The sequence below is a fragment of the Dendrobates tinctorius genome, unplaced genomic scaffold (assembly GCF_039654945.1).
Source record: "Dendrobates tinctorius isolate UK_male_01 unplaced genomic scaffold, ASM3965494v1 ptg000158l, whole genome shotgun sequence".
NCBI classification, from domain to species: Eukaryota; Metazoa; Chordata; class Amphibia; order Anura; family Dendrobatidae; genus Dendrobates; species Dendrobates tinctorius.
In genome coordinates this window covers 24,584,422-24,594,007 of record NW_027361825.1, presented here as the reverse complement: position 1 = coordinate 24,594,007, position 9,586 = coordinate 24,584,422, and the positions used below count along the sequence as shown (strand labels likewise).

Here is a 9,586-nt window from a genome sequence, read left to right as displayed (position 1 = left end):
AAAAAATAAAAAATAAGAAAATAAAAAATAAAGAGAAAAAGGAACAAGGGGGGAAAAAAAAGAAAAAAAAAAAAAGAAAAGAAGAAAAAAAGAAAAAAAAGGAAAAAAAAGGGGGGGGGGAAAAAGCCTGCAAGGAACAAAATATAAGGGGAAAAAATTTTTTTTTGAAAAGTAAATAAAAAGACCAAATTTGTAAAGAAAAGGTGAAAATAAATTGTATGGCAAAATGCCTTCAAACAGAGGAAGGGAAAAAAAAGGGGGGAGGGGGGGTTGTGGGAAACTTTTTTGCAAACTTGAAAAAGAAAACAAACAAAAACAAAAAAGAAAAAGAAAAAACAAAAAACACAAAAACAAAAAACAAAAACAAAAAACAAAAACACATTATGTTTCATTATCTTACCGCTTGGGTTAGATGTAAAAAGGGGAGACTCAAGAAGGCAACCAATCAATGGGTCTAGGGAAAGAGGAAGAGAAAAAAAGGAATTTTTATAAAAATTATTAGATTAGCCAATCGATTTCTCGATTGAGACCCCTCGGATGTAAGGTGTCTAGTGTGTAGGTCCAGAATGTCTCCCGTTGCTTTAAAAGGCGAACATGGTTCCCACCTCCAGACCCCGCCGCCACCAAGGGGGATACACAGCCTCCGGGGGATCCTCTCCAGTTGGCGGTTCTTCACCAGGATCCGGGAGCGACACTGGCAGCACCTCTCTTTCCAGAGTTCCTTTTTTAGGTCAAAACGCACGCCAACAAGGCGGTCGAGGAGGAGGGGAACAAAATCGCCAGATGACTCTTCGGTCGCAACAGGTAGGAGTCCAAAATTAATTGTAAATATCTCTGATTACTCCCTTTCTCCTTTAGAATTTAAAGTGCTAAACCTAGGACTCTCATTCTGTCCAACACCAAGATGGGATGCTTTCCAATTAGAGAAAGACCTACAACAATTTTACCGCAACATTAGATTAAAGGTACATTTTGACGATTCTTCAACAAGGGTAGCCAACAGCATAGCTCCAGATTCCAATCGGGTCATTAGCCCCTCGATTACAATTGACACCTTAGGACTACACAACCCAAGTAGCTTTATGCCTCCCAAAACCAATCATGCAGTTGAGACTTTTATAGACCTTCTTGACAGGGATATTAAACAGACCATCCATGACCAACGATTGGGCCTACTTCCCGTCCGCCATAATTTATCACCTGTTGAAAAACAAGCTATCTCATCCTTGAGGGACAATCCAAACATCATTATAAAACCGGCAGACAAAGGAGGAGCAATCGTTGTCATGAACAAGAATCAATACGTGACCGAAATTCAGAGACAACTCTCGGATACCAACACATACAGGAAAGTTCATACTGACCCGACATTCCAAATACGTAGGAAAATAGACCAAATTCTTGACAAACATATGCAGCTTAAGACCATAGATGCAAAGACTAGAACATTTCTGACAAACCAACATCCCATAACCCCGGTACTCTACACCCTCCCCAAAATCCACAAAAACCTACACAACCCTCCTGGACGTCCAATAGTAGCTTCCACGGACTCCATCCTCAATCCTTTATCCATTTTTCTAGAGAAAATATTAACTCCATTTACTCACACCACTAAATCTTTTATTTTGGACACAGGCGATTTCCTGAATAAGATTCGTTCCATTAATTCCGTTTCACCCAGCAGCATTCTCTGCACCTTTGATGTCAACAGTCTATACACATCAATAACACATGATAAAGGTATAGAGGCAGTCAGACTAACTCTCATGGAAGCTAATACTGCACCGGACACACAGGCTTTGTGTTTGGACCTTCTGAATATAGTCTTACGGGAAAACTTCTTCCGATTCCAGGATGATTTTTTCATCCAGACATGCGGCACCGCGATGGGCTCTAATGTAGCCCCCGCGTATGCAAATCTTTACATGGATAAGTTTGAACGAGACTACATTTACGCCAATCCACTTTTCCAGGAATTTGCCACAGTGTGTCTTCGCTACATTGATGATATTTTTTGCATATGGGGTGGGGACTCAACTAGCCTTTCTAAATTCTATGATACCATCAACAATGCCAGGCATGAGCTGAAATTTACAATGTCCCACAACCTGGAATCAATCAGTTTTTTGGATACTAGGGTCAAAAAAGATGCACAAGGAACACTGTCATCCGATCTTTACACTAAACCCACCGATTGCAATAATCTCCTTCTGTATGACAGTTGTCATCCAAGGTCCACCCGTAATAGTCTCCCACGATCACAGTTTAAAAGGATTACCAGGATTGTATCAGATCCTTCGACTAGAGACCTCAGATTACAAGAAATGTCTGATAGATTTGAATCTAGGCATTATCCATCTACACTTCTGGCTTCTGAGATGACTAAAGCACGGATTGACCCCGACACCACCAGAACCACAACAATCAAACCACCCAGACTCCCATTCGTCCATGGTCACCACCCGTCCATGCAAAGAATACATAATCTCATCCACAAACATTGGCCTCTATTGACCAGATCCTATCCTAGGATTAACCTCTTTAAATCCCCACCATTGATGTGCCTGAGGAGACCTCAAAATCTTAAGGACAAGCTTGTCCGGGCTGACCTGGGTACCTCCAGTCACATCAATACACATACTCTAACAGGACAAAAGAGAACTGGTACATTCCCTTGCCTAAACTGCATGAGCTGTTCCAATATCATCAAAGGCAGTGAGATAGTCCACCCACGTTCTGGCAAATCCTATCCAATTAGGGATTACTTCACTTGTGAAACTAACTTCGTCGTTTACATCATCAAATGTCCATGTGGTTTATTGTACGTGGGTGAAACCACCCAGGCAATCAGGGACAGAATATCCAGTCACAAGTCTACGATTAGATGCGGGAAAACATGGCTCCCACTTCCTGCCCATTTCAAGGAAGCCCGACACAATGTATCACAACTACGGTTCCAAATTATTGAAAAAGTCCCTAGACCCAAATGAGGTGGGAACCATGTTCGCCTTTTAAAGCAACGGGAGACATTCTGGATCTACACACTAGACACCTTACATCCGAGGGGTCTCAATCGAGAAATCGATTGGCTAATCTAATAATTTTTATAAAAATTCCTTTTTTTCTCTTCCTCTTTCCCTAGACCCATTGATTGGTTGCCTTCTTGAGTCTCCCCTTTTTACATCTAACCCAAGCGGTAAGATAATGAAACATAATGTGTTTTTGTTTTTTGTTTTTTGTTTTTGTGTTTTTTGTTTTTTCTTTTTGTTTGTTTTCTTTTTCTTTTTCAAGTTTGCAAAAAAGTTTCCCACAACCCCCCCTCCCCCCTTTTTTTTCCCTTCCTCTGTTTGAAGGCATTTTGCCGTACAATTTATTTTCACCTTTTCTTTACAAATTTGGTCTTTTTATTTACTTTTCAAAAAATTTTTTTTTCCCCTTATATTTTGTTCCTTGCAGGCTTTTTTTCCCCCCCCTTTTTTTTCCTTTTTTTTCTTTTTTTCTTCTTTTCTTTTTTTCTTTTTTTCTTTTTTTTCCCCCTTGTTCCTTTTTCTCTTTATTTTTTATTTTCTTATTTTTTATTTTTTATTTTTTATTTTATTTTTTACTTTTTATTTTTTATTTTTTACTTTTTATATTTTATTTTTTATTTTTTGTTTATTTTTATTTTTTATTTTTTATTTTCTACTATTCTCATTTTATATCTTTATTTTTCCTTTTTTCTAATCTTCATAATTCATTTGATTTGAGTTCATAACCTTCTCCATTCTCTCCCCTAGGTCTGACATCACTCTTTTCATTTCTTTTATTTTTTATGTTTGTTTAAGTTTGGACTCCTACGCAATTCAAATGCTGTATATTTACATGTATGATTTGCAATAATACTGTTCGTTTATATTTGTTTCCATATGTTAATTGCCCAGTCTCTTTATATATAGCACACTGCACCTCCCCCCCTGATGCGTGTGTCCCACTCAGAGCTACAGCAGTCTCTGCATGGCCTCATTAGGTTTTCTTTGATTGCGCTCTACTGCGCATGTGTGAACAGCCAGCGCCATCTTTTTGGTGGGGATCACTGTGAGACACTACGGCCTTGCTCCAATGCACACGCCCCGGCGTCTGATGTCACTTCCAGTCACATGACCGGACCAGACAGGATAAAAAGCACAGCCTGTGATCCAGCGCTCACTCACTGTTCTGGCACCATTGTGCAGGCTTCACACTCCACTGAGCCACCAATAATAGTAAGTACTGTCTCATTGGGACCACTGCTGTACCACCAACCTTACCATGGTCCCTACCCAGGACCACTGCTGCATCACCAACTTTTGTATGGTCCCAATCCAGGACCACCAATCCTGCCACATCTCTAATGTACCCCCTTTTTCTTTGTTTAGCAGTGGCATATTTACCAGTCCACCACCTCTTCAAGGAACAGGATTTAGCGGCAACTTTGGTATATTTCTTTGTTTTCCCTAAATAGAATACAGCTTTTGTCTGGACAGCTAGATACCTGGGCATATTTTTACAGTCCCTCACTGTCTTTTTTGTATACAACTAGCTACGACACTTATGCTGGTTAATCTGTTTTATCCATCTGTCCTCCAGACACCCAGTTCAGTACTTGATTTTTTACTCTTTATTTTTTATTTTTTTTCTTTATTTATGTCACCCTAACGATATGTTCATCTATCCCTACTTACAGAATATGCTATCAACTCATTTATGCCTAGCAGTGACACTATCGATTTGGTGAAAACAGACCCTACATTCAATTGAAAAGGGTATGACCACGCTCCTTCATGTTTCTTATCTACCGCGTTATCTCTCAGTTTCACGTGTTTGATGTCTCCACATCTTTCTAAATAATTCTAGTGCTTATATTCCATGCTCTCTGGATACTATGTGTATATATTTTGTATAAAGTTTACAATTTTTTGATATTTTTATGTATGTTTTTTATTACAGCGACTTTGTGATAAAGGCCGATGTGGCCGAAACGTCGTTTGATGTCGCTTCCTCACTGTCAAGCAATAAATTTACTTCACATTAAGTACAATCAGCGTGTGCAGTGACTATACATTGTTTATGCGATTCTGGGACTATCCGTTCCTTCTCACTGGCACCGCGAACTCGAACCCTCTGGCCGAGTGCTAACCATCTGTATTACCAAGCTGATCTGAGTGACTGGGTCAGAGATTTGAAATTGACAAAGAGGCAGACAGAATTATTGGGATCAAGGCTACAAGAATGGAATCTCTTATTACCAGGGACATGAGATTCTGTTTTTCGCAGTCGTCAAGTTGACCTTAATCAATTTTTCAACCATGTTGATAGTTTAACCTTTTGCAACGATGTCTTGGGGTTGTTTGGTGGTCATGGATGCGAACATGACCCGAAGGAATGGCGACTGTTCATTGACTCGTCAGTCTTAAGTCTGAAGACTGTTTTACTACACAACGGAAATATCTATCCTTCTATACCTATTGGACATGCCGTACACATGAAAGAAATGTATGAGAATTTAGAGTTACTGTTGACCCACATTAATTATAGAAATTATAACTGGAACATATGTGGTGATCTAAAAGCTGTTGCACTTATTCTTGGACTGCAGGTTGTATATACCAAGTATTGTTGTTTTATTTGTGAATGGGACAGTCGTGCACGAGAAATGCACTATTTCAGAAAGGACTGGCCACTCCAAAAAAACTGGACAGAAGAATGTTAAACATAATCCTCTCGTTGATTCAGCAAAGATATTTCTCCCTCCTTTGCATATTAAACTTGGGCTTATGAAGAATTTTGTCAAAGCAATGAACAAAGAATTAGAAGCCTTTTCTTACTTGCAACAGAAATTTTCAAGAATAAGTGATGCAAAGATTTAAGGAAGATATTTTTATTGGCCCACAGATAAGAGATATAATGAATGACAGTAGGTTTGATGGTCTTTTGCAAGGCTTGAACAAGTGGCATGGAGAGCCTTTAAAGACGTGACCATCAACTTCCTTGGCAACAGCAGGGCACCAAACTTTGAACAACTCATGGACAACATGCTCACAGCATATCATTTGATGAAATGCAATGTCACTAAAAATGCATTTTCTACATTCTCACTTGGACTTTTTTCCAGCCAATCTTGGTGCTGTTAGCGATTAAAGAATTCACCAAGACATTGCGCTGATGGAGAAAAGGTACCAGGGAAAGTGGAGTATGTCAATGCTGGCTGACTATTGCTAGAATCTTATTCGAGAAGCATCTGACATGGATTCTAAATGAAAGTTGTCTGTAAAACACTTTTGAAAAATTGTTTTTGCTACTGACATCAATGCACATGTATGTAGTGTCTCGGACGTCATAATGTAGACTATACACTGTTGTTACTTAAAAACCTTACGTGATACAGACTTTTGGAGCACATATTTGTGTTCGGCATATCAAAATCTATAAGATACAATAACATTTTCTCAGGGGACAAGAACTTCCCTGAAATTTGTTGCACAGTGTTTTCTCTACAATGTAAAGTAAACAACCCATTTTTAAAGGATGTGTTTTGGTATGGAAGATACATTGACGACCTCTTCCTCATATGGAGGGGCGATGTATCTGCCATACCAACCTTTGTCCAATACATGAACAATAAGCAGTACAATCTTTCCTTCACCTACACATTCAATAGAAATACCATTTCTTTTTTAGATTTAAAATTAGAGGGCTCTCAACACAACATATCTACCACTTCCCATTTTAAGCATGAGTATTTTAGTGCTTGCTCACCCCTACTCAATACCAGTTTTCGGCAATATTCAAAGAAGGGATTAGGGAGTTAGGTTTATCTCCAACAGAATTCGGTACACACTCGCTCAGGATAGGGTTGGCTTCTCCAGCAGACACCTGCGTTATGCCAGCTGGTGACATACAAGCTTTTGGGTCTTGGAAATCAGAGTGTTTTCAAGGGTATATTTGCCCGGATTTGGTAATAAAGGGTTCTAGGCTTTAGATTGTTTAAAGTTTGGTTTTAATTCTAGGATGTTCGGTAGGTTTATTTAATTCTGTTTTTCAGGTCCTATTCAGTCAAAAGTGTTCTTTATAGGGCTCACACATGCGAGAAACTTGGACAAGTCTCGCACATCAATACCCGACACTGCTGCCAGCACTCGGATCGGAGCGTTCAGCTGAGTAGAAATACATGCAGCTGAACGCTCTGATCCGAGTGCCAGCGGCAGTGCCAGGTATCGACGTGCGAGACTCGTTTGAGTTTCTCGCATGTGAGTATGAGCCCATAATGGGACACTCGTACATTTTCATGGCAGAAAGGAAAGCGGACAGGCACCCTGGCTTTTGTTATTTGGATATGCAGCAAGTGTCTGTAGTTTAAAAAGGTGTCAGAGGTCTATGTTGGACTCAAGTCTTACCTACAATTGTCCAGCGTAGCAAACAATATGCAGGTAACGTAGTGCTTATAATTGATGCAGGCGGCAACGATCTTTGCAAAATAAATGTGGGAAATTTATTGGCACTAATGAAACAGGACTTTTCAAGGCTTGATGAATTTTTTGACAAGGCCACAGTAGTGTGGTCGGAGATTGTGTCAAGAAAAAATTGTTTTGTTTTCTTTGATTTATGCTTTATTTGTTTTTATATTTATTTGTATTCTTACTCCAGAACTGCAGTGTTTAGCCACAATCTAGACTTAATTTTAATACCCTTCAACGTCTTATGTATTTACACTGGCCACTTAATTCACATTACTTTATCAACGTACGGTATAATTTACAATTATTATTTTATTTGCCACTTAATTCACTTTACTTTTTTCTTAACTTTCCCTCCTCTCAATAAAATTCAGATTGATATCTTATTAGCTGTAGCAATTCAAAGAGCTTATACTTTTTTTACGAAACTGTCGCTCAATTATGTTTCTGGCCAGAGATGTTCATCGAACTACTGTCTATTATTCCACAATGCAATGTTACTCTCTACTGCCGTATTTAGGTTAAACCTGGTTAAATATTTGCTACTCGTTTTGTAATGATATATTTGCTACATTCTATTCTGATTTCATGTTTTTGTACCTGTAATACTTTCAATAAAAAAACCATTGACAAGGAAAAGGATTATGGATTCCACTGTGCTCTTCGGAACCTTGAGTACAGCAGAAATTCATGACCATGTGATATTTCAGTTTTTCTTTTATAATAAATTTTAAAAAATGTCTACATTTCTGTTTTTCAGTCAAGATGGAGTGCAGATTGTACATTAATGAGAAAAAAAAGAACTTTTTTGAATTTACCAAATTGTTGCAATGAAACAAAGAGTGAAAAATTTAAAGGGGTCTGAATACTTTCTGTACCCACGGTACATCTCCGAAAACATAATAAGACACCAGTCTGTTCATGTAGCAGATACATCTCTCTGCCTTCTTGCAACCCCCTTGTCTGAGGTTACCTTCCAGGAGCTCTGCTCCACACGCTCTGCTCCCTAACTGGCATCACAGTCCCGGAGGATGATTTGTTCAACAGGCCAAACCCAACAGTTCCAGACCCTCAGAAGGACAGTAGCTTCTCCCAAAGTAGCAGTCATCACAGATGCTGCAGGTACGTGGCCTCACTATGTGCTATTCAGGAAGGCTGTCCTCTTGCAGGACCTTCAAACACAGAGATCATGTGACCAAACCACCGTCTCATTAAATCGCATTTGACACACCCATTGATGGGAGGTGTGTGGTTAGCCAGTCCCGCCCAGCTCTCCAGCTAACCCTGTACGCCCAGCCCCTTATAAGCTAAACAAACTCATGGAGCTACAGGTCCCAGAGCAATATTTCAGGCTTACAGCGCAAAGGACCTCCTCTTCTGCGACACATACAGGCCATTCATATTGCGCATTATAAGATGTACTGGATTATAAGACGCACACCAAATTTTGAGGAGAAAAATAGGAATTTTTTTTTCAATAAAATGGTTGTGCTTCTTATAATCCATACATCTTATTGCTTACCAGGGGTGGTGGCTGCGGTGAAGCGGGGTCCCAGGGTCACTGCTGGTGGAGGCAGGAATTAGGCGATGTTGCGGACTTCAGACTGGGAGAAAGGGGTGTTCGGATGTGTGACGCTGCGAGTGTTCAATGGTGCAGGCAGCGGTGTAGCAGGGTCCCAGGGTCGCTGCTGGAGGAGGCAAGAGTGGAGCATTGCTGCAGGCTGGGTGAGGGGGTGTTCCGATGTGCATCCTGCAGTCATTGATTGTCTCTCAAAATCCCCCTCTCCATTCCCCCTCTATCTCCCCTGCAGTGTCAGGTTAGAACTTGAGAGTGAGGGGGAGGGGCACAGCACAGCAGAGGTCAGACCTGGTGCAGGACTTGATGTCTGCAGCCCTGTGTATGTCCCCTCCTCCTCATCATGGCTGCTCCTACATCACTGTCCTAAGATCTGCACAAGTGACATCAGGACCTGGTAAGTATACGTATCTAATATATAATTACCTTGTAATGTTTTCACTTCCTGTTCCATCCAGATGTGTCCGGATCCCAGAATTCCAAGCGACGGAAGTTCACTGACAGTGACCACCATATTGGGACACCCAAGTGATGG

General features: G+C 40.2%; 1 long non-coding RNA gene across 2 annotated transcripts; it reads left to right on the top strand.

Annotated features, from left to right (window-relative positions):
• Positions 1–612: 612 nt before the first annotated feature.
• On the top strand, positions 613–6,041 carry LOC141051971 (uncharacterized). Of its 2 annotated transcripts, XR_012220719.1 has the most exons (4): positions 613–804; positions 3,146–3,199; positions 4,706–4,784; positions 4,969–6,041. It is a non-coding gene; the product is annotated as an uncharacterized lncRNA (long non-coding RNA). The 2 variants fall into 2 exon arrangements; XR_012220718.1 differs by lacking the exon at positions 4,969–6,041 and having other exon boundaries at positions 4,706–4,940.
• The last annotated feature ends 3,545 nt before the right edge of the window (positions 6,042–9,586 follow it).